The following is an 8,604-nucleotide window of genomic DNA, read 5'->3' on the forward strand; positions in this document are numbered from 1 at the left end:
AGTTAGGGTACACCCACATAATGAAAGGCTGTAAATTCAGTTAAAATCATGTGGTAATATGTACTTATTGACATGTAAACATATTTTAAGGGAAAAAAAATCAGGTAACAAAAATAGCAATACATTAAAGTATCTGAAAGTATATGCACCAATATTACGTTCTTTCTGCTGGTCTGCATCTTTTGATTTTTTTCTTTTATGATTACAGGTTTGGTAATAAACTAACAAAAGAAATTTAATTTTTAATAAGGTTTACATTTCCATGCTCGTATATCAATTTCCAGAAAGTTATCTACTCAGGACAAAAAGGATTATATATATTTCAAGACAAAAGACAAAATATTTCTTCTTTATTTGGAGCAAAAAATTAAGACAAAGAATGTCCTCCTATTTCTCAGATGATTGCAGCTGTTATATAAGAAAATGTATCACTAGTTTTATCACATCCAAAATAACCTCTACTATCATTACAGCCTTTCCTTCTGTTTAAAATATGCACCAAATTTCATTGGTCGGACTCATTCATCTAAATGCAAAGTTTACACAGTTTAAGAGCTTTCATTGAACTTAGACTGAAATAAGAAATGCTCTCCTGCACCCAATCCCCATCTCTTCCTGCACCATCACAGAAACTGTATCTGAAAGTTTTGTGTCCAAACATTGGCTGGAGGACAAAATATGATTTTATTGATTCTGAATATATCAAAGATTGTGGTAAAATTTGGCTTTCAAGAGAGAAAGGAACTGAAAAATTAGTTATTGGAGATAAGTACCTATCTGAGACAAAACTGAAATACACATATAAGGAGATTTCTCTCAATTTCAACCTTCAGTTCTTGTATTGACTGGCCTAGGATGACATCTGAAATCAAAAGATGATATTTGTAATATGTTGTGTATTGTTGCTAAGTCCCTAATTTCTATTAAAGCATGGGAAGCAAAAATTGGGGTTGATTCTTAAATTTTTTTTTTAAGTCCAATTCTGTTTAGCCCAGTGAGTGGTATGCTGGAGAGTTGATTATGCACATGTTCAAGTTGATGTCTTGAAACCAGTAAATGCTACAAATCAGGATTTTCTTTGTTTTTTTTCTTGGAGATCCGGGTAAGGTAGCAAGCATCACAGTTTATGCAGTCACTTGGACCCTTGGCTTTTAGTCTCCATAGTAGCCTTGGTCACCTGAGAATCACGGATGTCAGCAACATCTGTTGCATCCCACTGACTTTGTAGTACCAAGGGGGCTGCAAAGACAGTACTCCTTGGCTAGTACTTCTAGACCCTGCTTAGGATGCAAAGATATATCAGGTGGATGGAGAATCACGTAACCACAGAAACCAGTTGTGCAGAACATGTGTGCAGGAGTATACTTCAGTACTAGTACAAACAGACACAAATGTTATTTGGATACACCAGGGTCTGTCAATCTTTATTTCTAATTGGACCAAATTCTTAATATTATCTTATTAAGTAACATTGAAAGCAGTGTTATGGATGGACTGGAAAACAGGCAAACAGGAGGCAAATAAAAAGTAATAGCATTGTCAGAGATGTCTTTATTCACTTGATCCTAAGCCAATTCAGCATGTGGCCAATGTGCAATTGTTCCAAAAATAATATATATTTCTCAGATTTCCTCATTTCCTTCTTCATCCCTCCTATTCTTTAATGTTTGGGTATTTTAAACTGTTATGTGTTATCCGTCAATTTAATATTACATTTGGGAATTACCTATGGATTTTATACAAATGGGATGCTCCTCTCTATTGCAAGCTAGCAATTGCTCAACATAAATATACACCAGAGTGAAAAGGGAGAAAAGCACTAGGTTTTTTGTGTGTATGATCACAGATTTTTCTGGTGCAGAATTTCAAGTATAAGGAACCAAGTAAAGCGTTTCTGTAGATAGAAACAGATTTATTAATCCAACATGTTTATTGAGCAAATAGTATACTTGAGACAATGCTTGTTGCTGTACTGAGTCAAAACATGGAAGGTAGTCCCAACTCTGAAGGAGATGAATAGATGATATTTTTATTTATTTATTTATTTATTTATTTATTTATTTATTTTGGGCTGTGTTGGGTCTTCGTTGCTGCCCATGGGCTTCAGTAGTTGTGTCATGTGGGCTCAGTAGTTGTGGCGCACGGGCTTAGATGTTCCATGGCATGTGGGATCTTCCCAGACCAGGGCTCGAACCCGTGTCCCCTGCACTGGCAGGTGGATTCTTAACCACTGCACCACCAGGGGAGCCCTAGATGATACTTTATATCGACCATGTGTAAGACAAGCAAAATGGAAGTGAAGGCAAAAAAAAAAAACAAAAAATACATTTACAGAGGAAGTCAGATTTAAACTAGACCTAGGAGGATGGGGAGGTTTTTAATATAGTGGTTTTGAGCCACAGGTGCCTGTCTTAACATAGTAACACATCTGATGAACATTGTTCACATCAATATATACCCAATATTTACATGCAAACAACCTGGTCCACTAATAAATAACCAATTATGTATCATTCCTTTCTCACACTTATTTAGAGCAGTAATTCTCTAGCTGAGCATGCATCAGAATCTCTTGAAAAGCTTGTTGGAACACAAATTTCTGCTCCTCCCACAATGCTTCTGATTTAGTGAGTTTGGGGTAGGACCCAAGCACTTCAGTTCCCAGGTGATGCTGATATTGCTGGTCCAACAACCACAATTTGGGAGCAATTCATTTAAAGCACCTGCTTTGCTGCTTTATAGCACCTAGAATGGAACCCTGGCTTGAAAACATGCTAGCTGATCTTCAGAAAAGTCTCAACCTCTCAGGATATCATTTTACCATTTATAAAGGTAATAACAATACCTATCTTGTAAGCCTGTTCTGAGTATTAAATTGAGTTATGCATATAATCCAGAACTTGATATAATAAGTGCCCTGAACTGATATTACTACTTCCCCTAGTAGTAATCATTCCCCAATGATTACTACTAGGGGAAGCTAGTGGGTGAGGGTATGCCAAGTGTTATGGACTGAATATTTGTGACCCCAACAAATTTATATTAAGGCCCTAAAGCCTAATGTGATGGTATTTGGAGGTGGGGCCTTTGGGAGGTAATTAGGTTTAGATGAGATCATGAGGGTGGTGTCCTCATGATGGGATTAGTGCCCTTATAATAAGGAGAAGAGACACCAGGGCTCTCTCTCTCCCCCATCCCTCTCCTTCTCTTCTCCCCATCTCCCCTCTCCTTAATAGCACACACTAAGGAAAGGCCATGTGAGCACCCAGCTAGAAGGTGGTTGTCTACAAGCCAGGAAGCAGGTCCTCACCAGACCCTGAATCTGCCAGCAGCTTGATCTTGGACTTCCCAGCCTCGGTAACTGTGAGAAATAAATTTCTGTCATTTATGGGCTTGTTACAGCAGCCTGAGTAGACTAAGACACCAAGGAAACAGTGTGAGATATGGTACAGAGTTGGAAATGGATCATTTGTGTTCAGAAAATGGCAAGCAGTTAAAACACGCTAGGATGGAACATTCATGTTGGGGAAAGGAGAAAAATATCAGAGGACCTGAATGAGGATTGAGAACCCTGGAGTTCCTTGAGTGCCATGCCTCTTTCTTCCTAATTGTCTAATGTTTCTGGCAGTTATTGGCCTCTATTTTCACTTGAAGTGCCCACTATTTCTAGAAGAGCAACAGGAGTACTCAAATAACTAACCAGCAATCATAAGTGGAGATGACTTTAGCCGCTCATTCACAGCATGTCCTAAATATAATTGAGCAAAGAAGAGCTCAATATTCCCAAGGCAGAAGAGAAGTGAAAATTCTACATCCAAGAACTCTATTAATATTCCAAGAGGACACTCACAATGATGCTTTGCAGAGAACTTTATTATAAAGATGCACTTAAGCATCCTTTTCATTAACCTCAGACTGCAAGTTGCTTATCCTTTTGCTTTCAAATTGACCTCTAGTGATTTGCAGTTCTTTTGGAAATGTCTTTATTTTAGCAGATAGATCTACTCTTCCAGCTCTTTTTGCTTTGTGTTGTTATGATTAATTGCTTTATGCTCAGCAATCCTTAGCATGTGTGTGACTCCTCATGGTCACAAGAAGACCATGCCTGGGTTCCAGGCAGAAGAAAAGAAGTGGAAAATCAAAGAGCCTGATTCTGCCTGCCTTTTTAGAGGCTGTCTGGGAAACCCTACCAGGAACATTGGCTTTCATCTCATTGGTCCACAACCAGACCTCAGGGCTTCAATGCCACCACAAACAAATTTGTGTTCTGTTGGTAATAAAGAAAATATAAGAATGATACTGTGGGCAACAAAGAGTACCTGCTACCCCTGGACTCTCTCCTCAAGTTTATACTTTTGACAAACCTAACACTATCATTGACACTGCAATGTGCTTCCTGTTGCTTTGTGCAGGACACTTTAAAAATAGGGATGAGATTCTGGGATAATCACGGCATTCACTGAGCACTTGCTATGTATCAAGTCCCAGACTAAATACCTTACATACATTATCAGATAAACAAGCATTCCATAAGGCTTGGTATATCTTACATCTTATGTCCTATATCTTATTATATCCCATATTTAAGTGTTATATGTAATACCTGTTCTATGATCAACTCAGTTAGGGTAGATACATTCCCCAAAATCATCTTTCATGTCTTGTTCCAGGTTAGAGTTGGCCAAAAGGGGAACATGTGAGAGATTCTGCTGCAGAGTGAAAATGATAAAAAAGTCCTTTTGCAGTCAGAGGCAAGCTTGCCCTGCAGATCTCAGCTTGACCTCACTCTCATCTGCTCCACATTACATATCTTCTTCCCAATCGCTGGCCCTGCTGACCAATAGCAGCCCCAGGGCCACTGATATTTGGCTGAAACTCACACGGGTGGTAGCTACACAGAGGAAAGCTTTCCATAGACTCCTCTACAGCTTCTCCTTCAAGGTGCCACGGTGGCTGGACACATCTTTTCAGCATTCCCCCTTGCATGTTGTTATTTGTCCACCAGAATTTCAGGAAGGCTAGTTAGTGACTGTGACTCTCATCTTCCATTTTCCCCTTCTCTTTACTTACTTAGCTTCTTGCACAATTAATGAGATCTAGTTAGTAGGCATAGAGGGAACTTTCCTCGACATAATATAGGCCATATATGACAAACCCACAGCCAACATCGTCCTCAATGGTGAAAAACTGAAACCATTTCCACTAAGATCAGGAACAAGACAAAGTTGCCCACTCTCACCACTATTATTCAACATAGTTTTGGAAGTTTTAGCCACAGCAATCAGAGAAGAAAAAGAAATAAAAGGAATCCAAATCGGAAAAGAAGAAGTAAAGCTGTCACTGTTTGCAGATGACATGATACTATACATAGAGAATCCTAAAGATGCTACCAGAAAACTGCTGGAGCTAATCAATGAATTTGGTAAAGTTGCAGGATACAAAATTAATGCACAGAAATCTCTTGCATTCCTATACACTAATGATGAAAAATCTGAAAGTGAAATTAAGAAAACACTCCCATTTACCACTGTAACAAAAAGAATAAAATATCTAGGAATAAACCTACCTAAGGAGACAAAAGACCTGTATGCAGAAAACTACAAGACACTGATGAAAGAAATTAAAGATGATACAAACAATTGGAGAGATATACCATGTTCTTGGATTGGAAGAATCAACATTGTGAAAATGACTATACTACCCAAAGCAATCTACAGATTCAATGCAATCCCTATCAAACTACCAATGGCATTTTTCACAGAAACAGAACAAAAAATTTCACAATTTGTATGGAAAAACAAAAGACCCCAAATAGCCAAAGCAATCTTGGGGAAAAAAAACAGAGCTGGACGAATCAGGCTCCCTGACTTCAGTCTATACTGCAAAGCTACAGTAATGAAGACACTATGGTACTGGCACAAAAACAGAAATACAGATCAATGGAACAGGATAGAAAGCCCAGAGATAAACCCACGCACATATGGTCACCTTATCTTTGATAAAGTTGGCAAGCATATACAGTGGAGAAAAGACAGCCTCTTCAATAAGTGGTGCTGGGAAAACTGGACAGGTACATGTAAAAGTATGAAATTAGAACACTCCCTAACACCATACACAAAAATAAACTCAAAATGGATTAAAAACCTAAATGTAAGGCCAGACACTATCAAACTCTTAGAGGAAAACATAGGCAGAACAGTCTATGACATAAATCACAGCAAGATCCTTCTTGACCCAGCTCCCAGAGAAATGGAAATAAAAACAAAAATAAACAAATGGGACCTAATGAAACTTAAAAGCTTTTGCACAGCAAAGGAAACCATAAACAAGACCAAAAGACAACCCTCAGAGTGGGAGAAAATATTTGCAAATGAAGCAACTGACAAAGGATTAATCTCCAAAATTTACAAGCAGCTCATGCAGCTCAATAACAAAAAAACAAACAACCCAATCCAAAAATGGGCAGAAGACCTAAACAGACATTTCTCCAAAGAAGATATACAGATTGCCAACAAACACATGAAAGAATGCTCAACATCATTAACCATTAGAGAAATGCAAATCAAAACTACAATGAGATATCATCTCACACCGGTCAGAATGGCCATCATCAAAAAATCTAGAAACAATAAATGCTGGAGAGGGTGTGGAGAAAAGGGAAGCCTCTGGCACTGTTGGTGGGAATGTAAATTGATACAGCCACTATGGAGAACAGTATGGAGGTTCCTTAGAAAACTAAAAATAGAACTACCATACGACCCAGCAATCCCACTATTGGGCATATACCCTGAGAAAACCATAATTCAAAAAGAGTCGTGTACCACAATGTCCATTGCAGCTCTATTTACAATAGCCAGGACATGCAAGCAACCTAAGTGTCCATCATCGGATGAATGGATAAAGAAGGTGTGGCACATATATACAATGGAATATTACTCAGCCATAAAAAGGAATGAAATTGAGTTATTTGCAGTGAGGTGGATGGAGTTAGAGTCTGTTATACAGAGTGAAGTAAGTCAGAAAGAGAAAAACAAATACAGTATGCTAACACATATATATGGAATCTAAGGGAAAAAAAAAAAAAAGGTCATGAAGAACCTAGTGGTAAGACGGGAATAAAGACACAGACCTACTAGAGAATGGACTTGAGGATACGGGGAGAGGGAAGGGTAAGCTGTGACAAAGTGAGAGAGTGGCACGGACATATATACACTACCAAACGTAAAATAGATAGCTAGTGGGAAGCAGCCACATAGCACAGGGAGATCAGCTCGGTGCTTTGTGATCACCTAGAGGGGTGGGAGAGGGAGGGTGGGAGGGAGGGAGATGCAAGAGGGAAGAGATATGGGAACATATGTATATGTATAACTGATTCACTTTGTTATAAAGCAGAAACTAACACACCATTGTAAAGCAATTATACTCCAATAAAGATGTTAAAAAAATAAAAAAATAAAAAAAAAAAATAAAATAAATAAATAAATGCCAGTTCAAAAAAAAAAAAAAGATCTAGTTCCTCTAATAGACCCCTTATCTCATAGCTCTCGTCATGGCTCTGCTTGCCTGACTGAGTGCTGACTGCTATAATCCAAACAGTGATGTCTTTCCAAGCCTGCTATAAAAATGAATCAACTCGATAGAAGTTAGATAAACAAACAAAAAAATGTTTGAGTATTCCACCGTAAAAAGAACTTGAGTACTGAATTTTTAGTTCTCATATAACTTTAGTGAAACAAACTATTCCTTGATACTTGTATAATTTTCATTGTGTTTAGTCGTGCACCATTTGTTTTTATCCTCCTCTAGTCTTTCCTCACTCACATACGTCTTCCACCCCACTGCCAGACTAACTGTCGTTGGACAGCTCTAATTAGGTCAGTCCGTTGGTTAAATCCTTTGGTGGCTGCCTAATGAATAGAGTTCAACTTATTATGTGGCAAAGAATGGTCCTTCCCAAAGGTCCTGATATTTCTTTAGAGCAACAACTCTTACCACTGCCCCCCAAATACTCTATTCCCCTCTGACACCAAGCTCATCCCTCGTTTTACATCTGTCTTCTTCCCACAGATGTGCCTTCACATACAACCTACCATCAGCCTAGTCCTTCCTCTCTTCTCTGGCTGGTGAAATCCTATTCGTCCTTCAAGGTCCAGCCCAAATACAAACTCCTCTGTGATGTCTTCCCAGCCCTGCTGGATTAATAGATATCTCCTTTGTGTGCCTGTGTGTGACAATGTCTCATAATTTATTTGCTTAAGTATCTGTGGGCTTCCCTCTATTTTGAGCAGCTGGTAGTACCGCTAACTAGCAAAATTCCTGACACATAGTAGGCATACGATAAGCATTGGTTTAATTAATTAATCTTCTCAGACATTCTGAGAAAATATTTCTTTTTCTTAGCAGGGTTACTTTGGCTATTTGTAGGTCATTCAGATACATGATAGAAGTGTTTCAAATATAAATTTGAGATTTTGAATATGTAAAGATGCATTAAAAGTTTAAGGAAACAGTATGAAAATACAAATATATATGCTGTGTGACCATATATATGCTTTATATAAAACTGAGCTTGATTATACTTAATCCATAATTTAAAACCTTCTC

The sequence above is a fragment of the Eschrichtius robustus genome, chromosome 6 (assembly GCF_028021215.1).
Source record: "Eschrichtius robustus isolate mEscRob2 chromosome 6, mEscRob2.pri, whole genome shotgun sequence".
NCBI classification, from domain to species: Eukaryota; Metazoa; Chordata; class Mammalia; order Artiodactyla; family Eschrichtiidae; genus Eschrichtius; species Eschrichtius robustus.